This window comes from Lipotes vexillifer, unplaced genomic scaffold (assembly GCF_000442215.2).
Source record: "Lipotes vexillifer unplaced genomic scaffold, Lipotes_vexillifer_v1.1 scaffold463, whole genome shotgun sequence".
NCBI lineage: Eukaryota > Metazoa > Chordata > Mammalia > Artiodactyla > Lipotidae > Lipotes > Lipotes vexillifer.
In genome coordinates this window covers 1,296,055-1,317,489 of record NW_006779398.1, presented here as the reverse complement: position 1 = coordinate 1,317,489, position 21,435 = coordinate 1,296,055, and positions in this window count along the sequence as shown.

Here is a 21,435-nt window from a genome sequence, read left to right as displayed (position 1 = left end):
CACTCTTTCTCCCGAGAACACTATCTACTGTGAACAGTGCCAACAGCTGAGAGCATCGAGCCTGCCCTCGCGCTGTGAGAACACGGCTCTCTCCCAGGGTTTTCCCAGATGCTCATTAAAATCCAAAGAGTACCCCACAAGGATGTGTTGTTTAGCCCAACATCATAGCTTTCAGGAAGAAAAGAATTTCAACTCGGTGTGGGAAGATGGACAAAGTCGAACACCATGGTAACTGGGTCAGATTAACTCTTTTAAATAGGAGCTACCAGCAAACGAATGGCTGCTGACCACGCATAGCCACTGAAAGCATTACAGCTTAACTTCTGCCCTGTGGAAATTTTGCTCTTCCCGAAACTCCACGGCTCTCATTTCCCTTGCTCCCTCCGTCTCTGTGGCTTTTCCCTTTTACTCTTCTCTCCTCATCTCAGTAACTGATTGATGTTTTACTCCTATCAGATTGGCCTCTCTGGAATATCTCACAGATCTAGAAAACATGTTTACTTCTTTCACAACTACCGTACCCATAAACTGGAACCACTTCTTCCCAGGCTTATATCACACATGGGAAAGAGCCACTTGCCTAACATTCTTGTCAAACAACACACAGTATCACCAGAATGCTTCGTTTTCTTGCACAGCGGGAGTCTTGGGGAGACGGGTAGAGAGAAGGGCACTAAAAATAGTTGTGCCCTCCTCTAAGTTGGATACTTATTTTATATGCTGAGTTATAATTTTTTCTGCTTTCCTTGTTTTATTGCTCAAATTGTTCCAGCTTTGGCCACTGAGCAATCCTTCTATTGGCTCCTATATACCTCTGACACACTTCTATCAATCTCAGTTTATTTATTTATTTTCCACTCCCTTACTTTCTAGCATTACAAGATGCTCCAGGCTCATCTTGTATATTTCTTGCCCCAGTCCTAGAATCAGCCATTTCTTCAGGGACACCTGGTCTTTTTTTATTAGAAATAGTATTAGAAACCAAGATCTGAACACTAGATGCTCAGTAATTGTAAGAGTTTAAAAGAGTCCAGAGACTAAAAGTTTTTTAACTGCTGGGCTCTTCTAGTACAAGAACCACTTAAAAATTATGAATAATTAACCTATATGGATGTATGGGAGGAAGTAACGTATTGAAACGAGTACACAGTTGGGCTTGAGTCTAAGCTCTATGCCTTAGGGACAGTGTAAGCTTGTGTAACTTAACCTGCTCTTCTAACTAATTCCTCAAGCTCACTCAAACTTGACAAATGAGCTTTCACTTCTTTGTATTTTCCCAAAGCATAATAAGAAAATCTTATGACAAATATCAAGCAGTGAGTTATATACATGTATTTTTTTTAAATTAAATATTTCTACTTAATGATATTTCATGATCTATAGTAATTATTTACTCAGGCACTATGAGTAATTTTAATCCATTATATCATTTAATTGTTGCAGCAGCACTATGAAGTTTGTACTATTCTTATTCTCATTTTAGATGTAAGTAAACTGAGGCTCAGTTAGGTTAAGTTAAAGTAGAAAGATCCTAACAGTGTGGCAGGTGCTTATCTAGTTCTAATTAATGTTATTTCTCTTGTCTTCTTTCAAATATGTAACAAAAAATTGTTAAAGAGTAAACTTTTGGCCTGTCTCACAGGCCAGGGAGTTGCTTACCATATCTTCCTCTTGCCAGGGTGCCTCACAGAGTCAAGCATGCTGTGGCCTTACTAGTGAGTCCCCTGGCTAGAGGCCATTCTCTTCTTGCCAAAGTTAAAGTGGCCTATATAAAGTGGCCTCTTCCCGAGCTGGTACAATAGGGACATAAGTAACAATAACCACCAAAATAACAATATAATAGTAGTTGAGATTCTATTCTGTGTCAACCACTGTGCCAAATATTTAATATTCATCATCTTCTTACATTGTCACCACCAATATTTCATGTCTTAACTATTTTTTTAGGTGAGAAAACTGAATGATACACACATTCAGAAAACTGAATGTGGATTAATTTTATTTCCCAAAGAGATACAAATTGTAAATGGCAGAGCCAGTGTTCGAAGCCAGGACTGTGTGATTTTCAAACAATTTACTTAACTTTATACAGGGAAGAACAGCAGTTGCTGGCAACAGAAGGCTGCTCAGGGCATTTTTCAGAACCCAGTAACAGCAAGAAGCTTCCCTGAAGTTCTAGGGTTGCAAAGATTTTGTGCAATGCACATGAGGAGTAGGGCTTCTGAGAGCTGTAGAAAGATAGCTGACGAAGGCTTTATGCTCCAAGTCTGACCCTGAACAACTGCAGATAGATCTGCTGAGAAGTTTCAGCAGTAGGCACAAAAGTTCTCAAACAGGGAAGCAGAGATCAATGGGCACAGGAAAGGGGACCAGTGTATGACACAGAAGTAGGGATGAATGAGAATTTAGGTAGGACTAGGGCAGACATTCCTGGCAAAATACATCATCATTACCATACTGAGGAGAGATTGGATCTTAACCCTCGACTTATACTCTCTTTTACTTATAGTTTGGATATATGCATCATGGCAGACAGTATATTTTAAAAAGACTTTTTGGTGGTTAATTTTATGTGTCAACTTGACTGGACCTCGGATACCCAGACATTTGGTCAAACCTTATTCTGGGTGTCTATGGTGGGGGAGAAGTGCTTCTATATTCTTTTCAAGTCACGTAAGAGGGCCTCCAACAGAGTCACACAGAGAACTTGGTTTCTTACTGCAGCGAGAAACCTAGAGGACAAGAGATGGCTGCCTAGCTGCTTTGATGGCTGAGGGAAGAGAGTTTGATGCTAGGATAAGTTTGGACTACCCTCTTGCCTTTTGTTGGGGCAAAGGATGCTAATTTCTTGTGGACTTAGAGGTGGGTTAAGTGGGGACAGACAGACCTGCCCTATAGATCTTTTTAATTCTTTTCAAGATACTACATGAAAGAATGATGGAGCATCTGTTTAGAGTAAGTCAGCAATGCAAGAAGGGGTGAGGGATGAACACTTGCCCAGAGGAAAATGAATCGCCTGTTCGTGGGAATGTTCCCAGGGGTCTCAGAAGAACTCACAAGGTATACATCAGCTTTATGCACCTGCCTGGCTCTGACGGCTGGGATTCATCTTAATGTGGAACAGTCAACTCAGAAATGCTCTGCTCCTTCAACACTAGCCCAGCCTCTTCCTCAATCTCTGCTCCAACCCAAAAGGGGTGAGGAAACTTGCTCAGCTAAAGGGGACTAAAGACTAGAAGGTGGGAGGGGAAGAAAGACTGCCTCTCCTCTGGCCTCTTCTACCCACAGGAGACCCTAATAGAGGGAGAAAAGACAATTTAAATGTTGATAGATTATTAAATGGGATTAGATATTTTACAATTTCTAAATTGAAACTTCAATAGATATTCAGTCGGTAATTATTAAGAAACTATTATGTGATAGGCACTCTTATAGATTTGGGGGATAGAGCTGTGAGCAAAAAACAGGGAAAAGTTCCTTCCCTCATGGACCTTGCATTCTAATAGAGAGCTGCAGATAATAAAGAAATGAATAAGTTAAATTTGCGCTGTATCAGATGGTGGTATGTGCCGTGGAGGAAACAAAGCAGGGAAAGGAGTAGGGAGTTCCAGGTGTGGGTGAGTAGGTGGTCACGAGAGGCCTCTTGGTAAGATGACACTTCCTGTTAATATTTTCTGTTGAATTTATTTTATAAAATTGAAGTTGTGTCTTCTGTTATTTTTAAAAACTGTATTAGGGTAAGTAATGCTAGCTGTTATTCAGGCAAACCATTATATTCAGGCAAAACATTATAGAAGTTTACTTTTAGCTTGTGTCACAGGCCATTGTGAGTCATAGTCATTCAGGGACTCAGGCTTCTGGCTTACAGTGGCCTGTCCAGCCCCCTAAGCCCTCAGAGCCAATGCATGCAGAGAAAGCACGGCTAGGCTTTACTGTGTTGGCCTAGAAGAGCCAAACTTCGCTCTCACCCACATCCACTGGCAAGAATAAGTCACCAGCCTATGCCTGATACAAGAGGGTTTCGTTTGTGGGGAAGAAAACATGGATTTTGGAGAACACTATTAGTCTTGGGCCCACAGAGAGCTTGTTGATTTGAGTGGATGCAAATAGATAGTTAAACTCAAATATTGGGACACTTCGGGCTGCAAGGCTGGCAAATTACTTTAAGCAAAAATGCCTGATGGATCTATTTCTGATTATGTGTGCAACATGTTATATGTAATTATTTCAAGTACTAGAATGCAAGACAAAAAAATTAACAAAAGTTTTATTGTTGGGGTAGAACAGTTACGAATACCTTTTTCTCCTGTACTCTTTTTTATTCTTCCTTTCTTATACAATGAAAATAGGGAAAATGTAGTTCAAAATAAATAAAGTAAAAAATTTGCTTCAGTTAATGTTTGTTATATTTTTATAGAATGTCATCAAAGTAGCAGAAAGTTTTTATTCTAAATTAAAAATATAATTTATCTAAAAATATGTGTCCTGAGGCACGGTTCCCCGCAACCCCCAGGGCCGAGAACCGGTGCTGGTCTGCAGCCTGTTAGGAAGCGGGCTGCACAGCAGGAGGTGAGCGGTGAGCCAGCGAGGCTTCATCTGCCGCTCCCCCATCGCTCCCCATCGCTCACACTGCTGCCTGAACCATCCCCCCCACCGCCCCCATCTGTAGAGAAATTGTCTTCCACGAAACCGGTCCCTGGTGCCAAAAAGGTTGGGGACTGCTGTAACGGATCTTATTTATTGAACAATGTATCAAGAAGTGAAAGGGCATTTGTAATATTGCATGTACCTAAGGAGTTAAAGATTGTAAACGTACCCAACATCATATCTTGCTCTGTTTTAATACCAGATTATTGGTAGGTATCATTTACTTCAAGAAAAACAGGGAAAGTGTTTGAGTTGAAATGAAGACTAAATCCACATAAACAACATGTAAAGAAGTGTAAAATTATATTTTGAGTGCTATGCATGCAGCTAGTATGTCATTTCCCAACATTTGAGTATCCATTTTTTTTCCCAATATTTGTTGATTAGTTGACCTAATAAGTTCTACTAACCAAGATCAGTAGAGCTGAAAGATTATTATGTCTCTTAAAAAACTCTGGGGATTAACTTAATAGACATTTATCTGTTAACTTAGGCTTTTTAAATCTTTTTTTTGTTTTTTGCCATAGAAGCTTCAGATTAAATAGTACATACCATCGTTACACTTAGCATAGAAGAAATGGCATCAGCGTTAGATTTTTTTTTTTTTTTTCTTGCGTTATGCGGGCCTCTCACTGTTGTGGCCTCTCCCATTTGCGGAGCACAGGCTCCGGACGCGCAGGCTCAGCGGCCATGGCTCACGGGCCCAGCCGCTCCGCGGCATGCGGGATCTTCCAGGACCGGGGCACGAACGTGTGTCCCCTGCATTGGCAGGCGGACTCTCAACCAGGGAAGCCCTGTTGTCTTTTTTTTTCACTTGCTCCTTCCTGATTGCTCTAATGAATTTGAACATCCTTCTACAGTGTCATTGGCAATTTAAATTTCTGCCCCTGTGAATTGACTATTCATAAGCTTTACTCATTTGTTTATTTGATTGCCTTTTCTTAGTGATTCATAAAAGATATTTATAAATTTCAGCTTTCTCAATTATATGTGCATCAAATTTATTCTCTCAGCTTGTGGTTTCTCTTTCAATTTTATTTAGTGTCTTTTGTCGTATGGAAGTTTCATCCAAGGTCTTAAAAGTATTCTCCTGTAGAGTCTTCTAAAATGTTAAGGTTTTTCTTTTTGAATTTAGATTGTGAGTCAGTAGATTGTTGTGTACGATGTGAGTTATAATTTTTTTCCATGTACTCATTTGTCTTAGCACCTTATAATGGATGGAATATATCTCCGCTGGTTTATAGTGTGACCGCTGTCATTTATCAGGATTCCTATGCCTGTGGATTGTTTCTGACTCCTTATGTCACAATCTGGAGGTTCAGAAGCAGTGCTGAGATGTAGTTTGTTGTGTGGCGTATTTATTAGGGATTGGCATCTATGGAGGGAAGAGGAGGAAGTAGGATCGCGCAGATGAGAAGTCAACCTGTGATGCATGGTATGAAATCAAATTCATATTTTATGGCAAGAAAAGAAAAATTTAAACATGAAAATTTTTTTCTTCCCTTTGGCCTCCTCTCTCCCCTTTACTGTGCATTGTGTATCTGCATAATGCATCGACCAAACCTCCCATCTGCAGAAAAACCTGATCGACCACAAACAGCAACATTCTCCTAGACCAACAAGACAACTCCTTAAAAGATAACATTCCTTCTTAATCTTGTAAGGGGCCATGACGACCCATGGCACACTATTCGCTAGATTGTGTGAACTGTCAATAATATGTCATTCAATGTACAGCCCTCTGTCTGAAACCTATATAACTGTGCTTTGACCTCTAACGGGCGGAAAAGTTCTCAGAGCTTTCTGAGAGGCTGTTCCCAGGTTATAATTCTCAATTTGGCTTGAATAAAATTTTCCATTTCTTTCTTAGGTCGACTGATTAATGGCTAAAAAAGACTCAGCTAACCCTACAGAATGCTCTGAATATAACAACCCCTAAAAATTGTACCCCAGCGGGCAAAAAGCTCCAGCCTTTATACCCTCTCCACAGTCGGTCCATGGATTTGGGTCGCTCTGGGAATGGTGCGCTACGAGGAAGGCAGCCCTCTGCTGAGGCAAACCCTGAAGGATCTGACACCAGAAGCCAGCCACACACAGCGTTAGCAGCAGCTCATACAAGACCTTTCCGAAAGAAGGCAGACCTCTATTTCTGCTTTGCAAATAGGTTCATCTGTACCATTTTTCTAGATTCCACATATATGTGTTAATATATGATATTTGTTTTTCTCTTTCTGACTTACTTCACTCTGTATGACAGTCTCTATATGTATGGACACCAAGGGGGAAACGGGGGGCGGGATGAATTGGGAGATTGGGATTGACATATATATACTACTATGCATGAAACAGATACCTAATGAGAACCTGCTGTATAGCACAGGGAACTCTACTCAATGCTCTGTGGTGACCTAAATGGGAAGGAAATCCAAAAAAGAGGGAATACATGTATACATATATCTGAGTCACTTCGCTGTACTGCAGAAACTAACACAACATTGTAAAGAAACTATACCCCAATTAAAAAAAAAAAGAAAAGAAGGCAGACCTCATGCAGCATCTTCCAGTCCACCACATTATTCTGTTCTATTTGCATATTATTCTCTTTATGTTAAGAATTAATATTTAGTAGTATATTTAAAATCTCTATACCTGGCTAGTCTTCAGAACCGATTACCTATGTTTAGCCCTTTCTTTTCTATTTTGAGGTTTGTATACCAAGTTCCAAGAAAAACTCTAGATTTTTATTGAAATTGCATTGAACAAATAATTCAGAAGGAAATGATGTCTTTATGATATTATCTTGCTATAAAATATATAACACAGGATATATAATTAAACTTAATTTATAGTTTATTTTATGACCTTTATAAAGTTTTACACTTTTTCCATGAATTTTCACATTTTATGTTAAATCAGTTCCTACTTAAGGTTTTTGTAGCTATTTTAAATGAGATTTTTCTCTTTTGCTGTTTCTAAAGTTTTATTACTGATATATTGGAACACTTGGTTTTTTATGTTCACTCTGGAAATAGTGTTGAACTTTGTTAGTGCTAATGATTTGTCTATAGATTCTTTCATATTTTCTATATAAACAATCATCATCTTCAAGGTAATAAACTTTTTTTTTTGCCTAATATCATCTTTCAGTTCTTATGCTTTTAATTTCTTTATATTGTCTCCTTGCAATAGCTAAAATTTGGAGTATAATTTTGAATGGAAGCTTTCTCATTTTAAAAGGAATGATTTTGGGGCTTCCCTGGTGGCGCAGTGGTTGAGAGTCCCCCTGCCGATGCAAGGGACACAGGTTCGTGCCCCGGTCCTGGAAGATCCCACGTGCCATGGAGCGGCTGGGCCTGTGAGCCATGGCTGCTGAGCCTGCGTGTCCAGAGCCTGTGCTCCGCAACGGGAGAGGCCACAACAGTGAGAGGCCCGTGTACGGCAAAAAAGAAAAAAAAAAGGAATGATTTTAAAATTTCATCATTAAATTTTACTTTAGATTTAGGCTTTTCATAGGTAATTTTCATATGTTCAAGATAGTCTCTAGTCTCAGCTTGCTAAGTTTTTTCAGTGAATGAGTGTTGAGTAGCATTGTAGGCTTATAGACTTCTTCTGAGATGGATTTTTTCTTTTACCATCTTAATGCTGTGTTCTACATCATTAGATTTTCTGATGTTGCATACTCCTTTGCTCCTGGGTTAAAACCAAGTTGCTTATGATTCATCTTTCTTTATTTGCATTTTATATTAGAGTTTTACGTAGCATGTTTACATGTGTTCAAAAGTGAGATTGGCCTATAAATTTCTTATCTTGTGCTATCTCTGTCTGATTTTAGTTTCCAGTTATTCTAGTGCTATAAAATGAGGAACTTCACCCATTTAGAACATTCTTTGAAATAATTTGTTGCAATAAAAAATTATTTTTTTTCTTTGCCAGCTTGGCAAAATAAATCCTATATAGAAGCAGTGGGAGCCTGGAGATTCTGTGGGTAAGTGAGGTCTTTGAGGGTAAGATTTTTTTTTTTTAATTTATTTTCTTTCTGTTTTTTTTTTTTTTTTTTTTTTGGCTGCGCTGGGTCTTAGCTGCTGCAGGTGGGATCTTTCTTTGCAGCACGTGGGCTTCTCTCTAGTTGTGGCGTGAGGGTGTTTTCTCTTTCTAGTGTGGCGTGTGGGCTCTGTAGTTTGCAGCATGTGGCTCTCTAGTTGAGGTGCACGAGCTCAGTAGTTGTGGCATGTGGGCTTAGTTGCCCTGCGGCATGTGGGATCTTAGTTCCCCCACCAGGGATCGAACCTGCGTCCCCTGCATTAGAAGGCAGATTCTTTACCACTGGACCACTAGGAAAGTCCTTGAGGGTAAGATTTTTAATTATCAGTTCAATTGATTTGCTGGTCATTAATTCATTCACGTTTCCAATTTTTCTTGAGCAGCTATTTAAGCTTTTAAAATTTAAAAAATCTTTAATGAAGCTGTGGTCATGTCCTCCTTTCATTCATATGTTTTATTCAAGTCAACTTTTTCCTTGGTTAATATCTATAAATATTTATGTTAGGTAGTTTGCTTTTTTGATATAATACCAACTTTGTTGAATCAATTATTATCTTATTTATTTTCACTTTTATCCTAATTATATCTTTTGTTTTGTTGTTTATGTTATTTCTATTGTTGTTTTGCTAGCTGCTTGACTTAAATGCTGAAATCATTTAAAAAACCTTTCTTAATTAGAAAAATGTATTCAGAGCTATACTAGTTCTGTTAAGACTGCTTTCAGTTATAATTAACAGGTTTATAGGTTGGTCTTTTAATTTCAATTTTAAATACTTTTTCATGACCAATATGATTTGATCTTTATCAAACAAGCTGTTTAGACTTGCATATTTAAGTTACCAATCATATGTGCTTTTAAAAAGAACTGTCATAAATTACTGATATTTTGTGCTAGGTTCAATGGTTATGGAGAGGAAACATCAGTAGAATCATGCACTTAATGATGTAGAATTATGAATTAGTTAAAGGCTAATGTGTTAATCAAAATTATTCTTTTTATTATTATCTTTATTATGTGGTAATATGACAGCCAGTCATAAACAACATTGTGCTTGGTAATGATGATAGTTTTCCAGGGGAAATATTCTGTTAAGAATATGAGGACTAGGGCATAAACTCTTAGAGTTTCCAAAAGATTAGAAACCTATTTGGTCTCAATTTTTTAAACATGTGACTTGGATAGTCAGTCCTGTTTAATTGTCTCATAGCTCAGTGCTTTTAATGATCTAAATACTTCCATGCAAAGGAAGGAATATACATATTTTTCAATTGTAGATAAGATGGAAAGGAAAAATACATTTCTACAGATTATTATGACAAGTTCAGTAAGTTAATATCATTTACCAAAGAAATAAGTTATTGTCTGTCTATTGCACATCTGCAAAAATTTATCCCCAAACATCTATGGATTAGATATACTTTCTATACTTTCTAAACTTAAATTCCAGACTTTATTCAGATTTTGCCAGTTTTTCTACCAACGTACTTTTTCTCTTCCAGGATCCAGTCCATGCTACATTTAGATGCCATGTCTCCTTAGTGCACTCCAATTGGTGACAATTTCTCAGTTTTGCCTTGTTTTATTTATGTATATATTCATGTATGTATGCATTACAATTTTAATAATTTTGAGAAATATTGCTAGGGTTGGTATTTTGTAGAATGTCCCTCAATTTGAGTTCATCTAATGTTTCTCAGGTTAGACTGGGGTTTGTGGCAGACTATTTTGATTTTTTTTTTCATCAAAAGAAATCCATGGACAGAAAAAAAAATCATGGCTTCAGAGTCCGTTAGTATTTTTTATTTTTTTTACCAGAAGGTAATTTAAATGAAATTATAATTTTATGGTGTAAATTGTTGGATCTGAATAGTGATGAAGAATTGAAGATGACATTTTGAAAATTCAGTGTCATTTGCTTCATTTTGGATAAAAGCTTAAAAAAATCCTGAGATCTCTTTTGAATTTGATTTTTCTACTACTAATGTTATTAAAACAAAACATATAAAACATTTTATAAGTATATTATCCCCTTTGAGGAGTATTTTTGCCAATCTATTTTAAACTAGATAAGTTAATAGGCAAAAAGAAAGCCTATTTGTCACATCAAAAACTTCAAATATTTATCGATATATATTGATATCATTCAAAGTGTTTAAGAAGGAGAAATCATTATTTCACTAATAACTATTTGCAGAATTTCAAAAAGTTGCTGATGTAATAGTGATTCTGTATCTTTCTAAAAATTTTTATTGAAGAATAGTTGATTTATAACGTTGTATTAGTTTCAGGTGTACAGCACAGTGAATCAGTTGTACATATTCATACATCCACTCTTTTTTGTTTTTTTTGTGATACGCGGGCCTCTCACTGTTGTGGCCTCTCCCGTTGTGGAGCACAGGCTCCGGACGCGCAGGCTCAGCGGCCGTGGCTCACGCACCCAGCCGCTCCGTGGCATGTGGGATCTTCCCGGACCGGGGCACGAACCCGTGTCTCCTGCATCAGCAGGCGGACTCTCAACCGCTGCGCCACCAGGGAATCCCCATCCACTCTTTTTTAGATTCTTTTCCCATATAGGCCATTACAGAGTACTGAGTTCCCTGTGCTATACAGTAGGTCCTTATTAGTTATCTATTTTATATATAGTAGTGTGTATATGTCAATTTCAGTCTCCCAATTTAATCCCTCCCCTCCCTTATCCCCTGGTAACCATAAGTTTGTTTTCTACATCTGTGACTCTATTTCTGTTTTGTAAATAAGTTCGTTTGTATCCTTCTTTTAGATTCCACATATAAGCGATATCATATGATATTAGTCTTTGTCTGACTTGCTTCACTCATTATGACAATCTCTAGGTCCATCCATGTTGCTGCAAATGGCATTATTTCATTCTTTTTTATGGCTGAGTAATATTCCATTGTGTATATGTACCACATAGTCTTTATCCATTTATCTGCTGATGGACGTTTAGGTTGCTTCCATGTCCTGGCTATTGTAAATAGTGCTGATTCTGTATTTTAATTGTTTATATGCAAACTTTCAAAGTAGATGTATAATTTTTGAAATTATTTTATTTTTTCTTATATTGTGTTCATTCTGATTATATTTATTAAAATGTAGTTTTAGGTCTATTGAATATCCTAAAAATTTGCTTGTATTTTGCATGTCTGGATTTTTTCCATTTAACTTACTATAATAATTCATTTTTATTTTACTTTAGAAAAGTATCAGATTGGAAAAAAATGATTCTTTACCAAAATTAGTTTGAGTAGCATTGGTCTAGACTGTATCTTATCTGCTGCATTTAAAATTTTTTAACAATTTTTTTTTCCCTTCCAAGATTTTTCATGTCTACTGATTCTTGTTACATTGCTTTTGCTTAAAAAATTCAGTTCTACTTTAAAGGAATTTTTATTTTCTCTTTTTTAATTTTATTTTTTATCAATATATATTTTTATTGAAGTATAATTGATTTACACTGTTGTGTTAATTTGTGTTGTACAGCAAAATGATTCAGTTATACATATATACACAATTCTTTTTTAAATATTCTTTTCCATTATGGTTTATCATAGGATATTGAATATAGTTTTCTGTGCTATACAGTAGGACCTTGTTGTTTATCCTATTTTCTCTTTAAATATCTAATTTACATTAGATATTTTAAGGTATTTTAAAAATAATTTTAAGGTATTTTTCCAGACTGTTTCATAAAAGTAATTTCATTTGAAGTAAATTCATTAGCTGCTTGTTGATTTTTAAAAATTTCTTAGCATTAGATATTTTGGAATTTTGATTTTCAAGTCTTATTTTGAGTAGAAAATTTTCTGTGTGTTTGCTTTTTATTTTATATTCTTTGTCACTCTCTCTGCAAACACTTTTCTGGCTTTGAGTTTTGTATAACAGTTGCATCCCTCCAGACTCCCCGGCTGCTGGTCCAGAATCAGGTCCTATAAGTGCATCTGGGATCCTCTGCCATCATGGTTAATGGGATTATGAAGATCCTGTTATCAGACAAATGGGCAACTTGGTTCAGCTCCTGAATTTATGCTTTTTGTGTTTCCTTGGGTCAGCATCCTTCATCAAATCATTTCCAGTGACACCTGTGGTCCTGGCTTCAAGTAGATTTCGGCTCAGGTTTTCTAGCTCTTCAATCTCCCACCCACGAAGAACACCTTTGACCTTTTCTATCCCAGGGGAACAAAATGCCTGGCCCCAACTGCCTGCTCCTGGATGAGGGTCCAAATTGGCCTCTGTGCCTTCTGTTCTGCTCATGATTTTAGGTTTTGTTCTATTTTGGACATTGGTGATGTTGAGTCTGGAATTCCTATTTCATATCCATCATCACTATAACAGCAACAAATAAATTTAACCAAAGTCTGAATCTATAGATCCATTTTGACAAGAAGTCTTCAATGTTTCTCAACTCACATGTTTTATTAGGAAAGCAAAATGTCAACTTTCATAAGCTGCATTTAATATATTTTCATTGTTTCTTTAGTCATACAGACACCATCACTAGTGCTACCTGATTCAGAATTTCCGTTGTTCAGCCTATGATGATTAATTTAAATACAAAAAATTCTTGCTCCACACATTGAAATTCAAATGAACTAAAGCCTGATCCCAAATTCTATTTCATTGCATCCTCTCACACTTTCAATAACTGAAATAATGTAATATGAAAGAAACATGGCATCATAGAAATTTGTTGTGTTAATTCCTCTTAGTCACATCAGAAAAGTAGCAAAATACATCACTCTTTTTTACAATGAAGTTTGCTTTCAATTATTAGTAATCTTTCCTTGCTGGCCTGTATCATCATTTTTTCAACATTTTTATGCCTATTTTTATGCTATGATATGAAGTTTGTGCTGCATGTCAAAACTTAAAGATGCTTAAAGTAGGGTTGGACAGGTAGAATTTTTCTGTGAATGAGTTATAGTGCTACTAAAGTGATATTTTCCTCTTTAAATATTAACCAGTCTAAAGGTGATATATTCATTATCTGTGTTTTATGATATAGAAGAAAACTTTGCATGGTAAAACCTCCCAAATATATCTCTTGTCTACCTTTCTACTACTTAAGTGATTCTCCTTTTCACATAGTGGAGACCTCATAGCCTTTTCTCTTGCCGACCTCCTGTTATCCTGTTTTCTCCTTTCTCAATTCTGCCAACTCTGTCACCGTTTTCATCCTAATTTCTCTCCACAAGCCTTTATTTCAGCCTTGTCTCACTCCTGCAGGGGGCTCTTTCAGGTCCTTACCCTTTTCTTTGCTCATCCCTCATCTCTCTGAGTTTGTTCTTGTCATTATGTAATTTAACCCTCACTCTGATTCTACAGGGTGATTCACCTCCTTGCACTTCCATTGTCCTTTTTTTCAATCATGCTGTTTCCCCCTTCTATTAGCTTTTTAGTTATATTTCCTTTTATATTCTTCTATGAATTGCACTAGGGTTTACTGCATGCATGCTTGACTTATTAGAGTCAAATATTTTAAAAAATGCTTTTATCATTTTCTGTACAAAGTAAAGAATGAACACTACTTTAACTCCTTTTATTCCTTCCACCTTTTGTGTTATTGTTTTCATGTATTTTATTTCTACGTATATTATAATCTCCGCAATAAAACATTATCATTGTTTTACACTATAAATATTCATTTAGATTTACACATGCATTTAACCTCTTTATTAATCTTTTTCTTTGTAGATTTTTTTACCCTTCCTTTTGGGATTATTTTCTTTACCTGGAGCATTCTCTTTATTGTTTATTTCTTATGCTGTTGATTGTCCGGTGATGATTTAGTTTAGTTTTTTTTTTTTTTTTTGTATGACAATGTCACTATTTTATCTTTACTTTTGAAGGGTATTTTTGCTAACTCTAGAATTCTAGACCATGAGTTAACTTTCTTTCCTCACATTAGAGATCTTGTTCATTGTGTTCTGGCTTCCACTGTTTCTGTTGAGAAAATGGCCATCAGCATTATTGTTGCTCCTTTAAAGGTAATGGTTTTTTTTTACTATGGCTGCTTTTAAGATGTTCACTTTGGCTATAGTTGATCAGTTTTTATGTGATGAGCCAGCAATAGAGATTCCTGAATCTGTGACATGTCTCTTTTTGAAAATTCTTAGTCAATATCTCTCCCAAAATTGCTTCTTCCCCATCATCTCTATCCTCAACTTCTGGGACCCCAATTACATGTATGTTAAATTTTCCACTTTGTCCTCTATCAGGGTCAGGAAAGTACAGTTCCAGGGCACAGTTCTGCTCACCACCTCTGTTTGTAAATGAAGGTTGTTGGAAGACAACCACACCCATTTGTTTATGTCTTATCTATGCTGCTTTTGTGTTACAACTGAAGAGGTGAGTAGTTGTGACAGAGGTCATATGTCTCACAAAACCTAAAAAGAAAACGCTTGACAAACCCTGTCTTGTAATACTATTTAACTTATTTATGTGTTTTCCACCTTTTCTTTTTCCTTTTGTACCCTTCCGTCTGGATATATTGGCCTATCTTTCAGTACACTAATCCTCTAATCTTCTTTTCTGCTGTGTCTAATCTACTACTGAATCCATCTACTGAGTTCTTAAATTCAGTTATTATATTTTTCAGTTCGAAAATTTCCATGTAATTCTTTTTTATATATTTTTGATTTCTGGTGAAATTTTCCATTTTGTAATTTATTCATTGAACATGTTAATCACACTTATTTTAAAGTTCATATTTTGTAAGCCAATATCTGGTATTATAATATGTATGGAACTATTTCTGTTTTTTCTCTTGGCTTTTATTTATTTTGCTTTCAGTCATGGCAACTTTTCTTCAAAGGCCAGACATAGTAGTTGAAAAAGTGTAGAGATATTCTGGGACTCTGGTTAAAATGAACTTCATCGACAGAGAAGTTTCTTTCTGGTTGGTGGCTACAGTAGCAAAGATTACTTCAATCCCGAATAGCATTAAGCCGGTTGGAAGCTGGTTTTTAGACTTCTGTTAGGGTTGGTCATTTTCACATAATCCTTACTCTTACAGTGTAGTTCTTCCAAATGTCCTGGTTGGGTGCCTGGGGTATTTACCAGTGCCCTTCCTCCTTTGTGTATCCTGAAATGTATGTTTTGTCTTCCCGGCTTCATGAAATTTCCACTAGTACTGCTCAGCTTCGTAGTCTCTTAACAACCCCTTTCTGATCACCTTCTCATTCTGTCTAGCTTGTTATAAATTACTACAGAAGACAAGGGTGTGTATTGTTCTCTAATGAGCTTCCCTTTTCTCCGTGACCCCTGTTCCCTTAAGTCCTATCTGACTTAGTAGCTTTCTGGTGGCTTCCAATAGATCTTCTTTTCATGTGTGTATAAGTATCGTGAACAGCTTTTCTAGACATTCTTGGAAGGGTGGGTAAGCGTGGTCTGTAGCAAAGAACTCAACCATTACCCACAATAAGCAAATTCCTAATATTTTTAATGTTATTTTCCTCTGTTGCTTATTTCAGTGGACTTAGAACCTTAGATTTCTGTCTTTGGCTGCCCGTTCTGGAAGAAAATCACACTAGGGTAGGCTTTTTCCCTCTATGACTCTGTTTTGTATTGTTTGCCTGTGGGGGACATCGGCTCTGGAAGGAAGCCACACCACACAGTTTCTTGATTTGTTTTAGCCTTAAAGGAATCCCTGTTGCACTGAAATGGTTGGTTTTGGCTACCCACCTCACTGCCTGCCTTCACCTTGCCAAATTAGGGATTTGATATACAGTTCTTCCGAGATGCCTTTGTTTATTTCACCAGCATCCTGTTTTCCACATTTGGGGGGGGTTGTGAGCCAATTAGGGTTGCCTCCTTCTACATTGAACCATACACCCTGTATCATGAAGAAGTTCCTCAAAGTTCGTGGCATATATGCACATATACCATTTTTCCTTACTTCCACTGATCATTCAGCCTTATGTCAGATACCTGCATAGCTTTCTTCTTGACATACTATAGATCTTTGCCCAAATGTTGCTTTCTAAGCAAAGCTCTATCTGATAACTTCATTTAAAATAGCAAGTGTTCTTCCCACAGACAACAAATCCCCTACTCTATTTATTATAACACTTAGCATCATCTGGCTTACTACACATTTATTTGCTCACTTATTATCTGTCTACCTCTCCTCTACCTAATTGCTACATCACTATAACCTGGAAGATTGTCAGGTACATAGTGGATGCTCATTAAGTATTCACTGAATGAATGAAGGGTAAAACAGAAAAATTAAATACATTTATTTCAAACCACTAGAGGGAAAAATAATCAATGAGAAAAATCAGTTAATTTCAGGGATCACTGTCCTTCATTGTATGATGGTCAGTGTCTTGAAAGCTATTGTTTCATATATTTTTCCATTTTATGATTATTCCAAATGAGAGATTAAATTGATTTCCTGTTACTTCATATTGGCCAGAAGGAGAATTTCATGCTCTTTTATTTATTTATTTATTTATTTATTATTTGTGTCTCTTCATAAGAATATGAGCTCCATGAAGGTGGAGGATTTTTCTGTTTGGTTTCATGTTGATCCCCTAGGACCTGGAACAGTGCCCACATATAGTAAAGACACCATAAATATTTATTGGATGAATTAATTAAACAAATCTTTCTTATTTCTTCCATGTCTCTGAAAATTAATTACAGTTTAATATTCAACATACTTCCAACTATATCACAAATATGACATTTTTTATGACTTTTCTATAGTCTTATTCTTCCATCAAGATCTGTCACAATGACTTGTTTTCATACATATTCTCTGTAACCTGTTTTATATAATGTCCAGTTATCTGGCCACTGGTAAGATTTTTCTTAGGTACAGCCCTGAGCATATGACAGATTTATGTTCTGAATCTAATTTACATATGGATATATTAATCTTATGTGACAGCAATGGCTTTAATCCTATAACCCTCTTTCTCCTGGGCTAGGTGGTTAGAAAGAGAATTAAGAAGACTATATTCCCATCATATTGCTGGGGCTTAAATTGAACAAGACTTGCCAATATCTTAGAGTCATCACCGTAAAATCTTTGCATGAAGGGATTCATGTTGAAAGTATAAATCTGAAATGGAAAAGAAAGCAATCTGTTATTTTGTTATTAAAAAATAGTGTTAGGGCTTCCCTGGTGGCGCAGTGGTTGAGAATCTGCCTGCCAATGCAGACGACACAGGTTCGAGCCCTGGTCTGGGAAAATCCCACATGCCATGGAGCAACTGGGCCCGTGAGCCACAATTACTGAGCCTGCGCGTCTGGAGCCTGTGCTCCGCAACAACAGAGGCCGCGATAGTGAGAGGCCTGCGCACCGCGATGAAGAGTGACCCCCACTTGCCACAACTAGAGAAAGCCCATGCACAGAAATGAAGACCCAACACAGCCATAAATAAATAAATAAATACATTGTGTATTATTTAAAAAAAAAAAATAGTGTTAAATCCCTTATTGCTACTAGCTACTTATTTTGTATAGCTGAACCTGAAATATAAGATATAAGAAATAATCACCTCATTTATGAAGTCTGTAAGAGTCAGTTGTAATCTCTTCATTTGGAAACTCATTAGCATGATTTCAACATGTCAGCGCAAGTCCATTTAGACATTATTATGTCACTTACCTGCAGCTATGCTAGATGAGTAAGTGGCACTCCAATTGTCAAGGGTTGAGTGTTATTGCTAGAAACAATATAAGCATAAAACTAAGAATCAGAAAACCTTCAACACATACTAAATTTGCAGACATTTTCCACCTGAATGTGGATTTTGAAAAAAAAAAACAAACAAGAATTTAAGTAATTCATTAAATCAACACTTACCTACATACAAGAATTATGTTTGCTGAAGGCCTCTTCTTGATCCTGTGGAACACAAAATAGAAAACGGATCAGATGACTTGGAAGGGGATCAGATGACTTGGAAGGGGCTCCCTGCTTTGGAGCATTAGACATATGCTTTGGGGTTTGGGAGACACAAAGCTTGTCAAGTTACTTCATAATTCAGGCCTGGAGCTGCCTCTTTAAATCCGTGGCTAGTCTTTATTTTTAGACAACATATTTGCTCCTTAGCCCTTCTTCAGAAAAAATCTTAGTTTTCATTCTTTTTTGGATGCTGAGCTCTGATTTCATGATGCTAATTATGGAATGGGTGACCTTAATCTTCTCCTGCCTGTTGCCTAGACCAGAATGCCAGCTGGATTACGGGAGGGTTGTGGTTGCCCACTGGTGAGGATGGTGGAAAACTTGAAGCTAGGACCCTCACTGATGGAGATGTAGACTGCAAAAATGGTCTCATCCTGAAATGTACACCTGCAAAGGACAGTTTACAAACACTCTGGGGCCTACTGGTGGCGAGCCCACCCTCCTGGTGCATTGTTGGCTATTTTGGCCTGTTTTACTGATTCACTTCTTTAGGATGCTTAACTAGATGATGAAGGGCTCAGGCATTTGATGATAATATATTAAGCAATTTATACTTCTTAAATTACTTCTGGATAACAAAAATATTAAACTTTATTTAGAGATAATAAGACCTTAAGAAGTTGTCTGGGGTGTGTCCATCTTATATGAGAATGAGAGGAAAAATAAGTTGTTCAAGGCTATAGCGTTTATAAAGAACATAGAGTTTATTTATGCACATTATCTCATTTAATCTTCTTAGCATCTCTCTGAGGTAGTCAGGGAAGTTGGCCTAATTCCCATTTTATTGAAGAGAATATTTTGTTTCAGATATTTCAATGCCCAGCATGAGGAGAAAAGCGAAGGGCAAAATCAGGTCTTTATTCAGAACTTTTAACTCTTCCTGTAATATTCTGTGGCCTCTGGGTTGTACCCAGAAGGCAGGATGTTAGTAAACACTGGCCTATCTAAGCTTTTTACTGTCGTTACTAAACCATTACTTTCCTTTCCTTGAATGAAACTTGGTACATTAACTCACAAGATGTTTGTACTGTTACCCTATCTCCCTTGTTACTATAATCAGCAAACTTTTATCAACAAACCAAACCAACAAATAATTCATGGAGAATTACTTTTTTTTCTACCCTAACTCCTGCCATCATCCTTTGTAAATTTCGTGTCCATACAGATGACACTATCATCATCTCTTATGTCCTTGACCTTTAACTCTTTGTCTTTTCGTTCTGAACACCTATTGGATATTAGTTAACAGTGGAAAATACTCCATCTCAGAAATCTTAAGTGCTGACATCTTATGGGGAGAGCAATGCCAGACAAGAATGGAAATGTTGGCAGGTGCAAGATAATCAAAGTCAGCATAGGTCATGTTACCAATTTTGGATTTTATCCTTCACGCAATAGAAAACGATTGAACTACTTGGAGTAGCAAAGTGCTAAAGTCAGATTTGCATTAAAAAAATCACACTGCTGCCTGGAAAACAAATTGGAGATATACGAGAGAGAATTCAGAAAGGCAATTGGGTAGTTATTAAAAGAGATGCTAGTAGTTTGGATTCGGGTGATGGCAATGAGAGATCTTTAGGTGGTAGAATCAACAGGACATGGTCATTGGTTGAATACAGGACTTGAGGGAGGGGAAACAGTTAATATAAAATGTGAGTATTAGGGCTTTAAAATACTAAGGTTGATTGCGGGACCATTTGCTGAGATGGGGGCACTGAGAAAGGTAGTGTTGGGATGGAGTGAGGGGCAGGTGGGAAAGATGGTGAATTTAGGATTTGGTATATTGAGTTGTGGTAACTTGGAAAAACCTGAGTCCTGCGGGGAGTAAGACACACGGGAATGTTGTTCAGAAGAGATGATGCAGAGGAGGAGAACGGGGGGGCGCAGCATCATGGACGCTGAGGGTGGAAGATGATCTAAGTGAGTGGATGTGGTAGAATGAGCCCAACTGTAAAGTGTGGATCCATTGGATTTAGCAACATTGAAGCCAGAGGTGTTTTAGTGTGAGTGATTTCAGTAGAGTGGTGGAGGTAGAATCCAGAATTAAGTGGGTTGAGGAACGAGGATAATATTTGAAAATGCAGGCAGTGATAGCACATGTTCCTTTTAAGAAGTCAATAATGTAAGTACAAAACCTGATGCCACTTAAAACTTCTCCTCTCACTTTCGGGATAAAATCAGTCACCCAAAACTGGCAGTTTTACCTCTTTATCAGAGGTATCCCTGCCACCTCCACCAGATTCCCTTGGTCCAGCCTCTGTTAAGTTTTACATGGGTCTCCTTACCTTGAGCCCCCCTTTAGGACATAGTTCAACAGCCACCAGAATGACCTTTCTAAACTTCAGACACTACTCAAAACCCTGACTGATGGTTGTCCATCTATCTCTCCAGGCTGACCACCTGCCACCCCTAGTGCACTCCATGTTCTAGCCACAGCACACAATCGGAGCTTTCTTACTTAGAGTGTCTTCCTTGCTTGGCACATGCTGTTTATTCCCGAGGATGCCTTTAATCCTTCCCTTGTGCTACTTTGCTGGGCAGATTCTTCCTCATTCATCAAAATTCAGCTCAGATTTCACCTCCTCCAGGAAGCCTTCTTGGCTTACCCCACTGTCTATATTAGACGCTGCCACTGCACATGATGTGTTCATCAGTTTTAACATGAACTATTTGCTTATTTGTATTTCATTGGTTTACCCCCAGGACCTTATACAGAACCTGAGACTCATTGATATCAGCACATTGATTGATTGATCAGCACATTGATATGTGCTGAAAGAAATAAACATATACTTTGGAGACAAAGGGA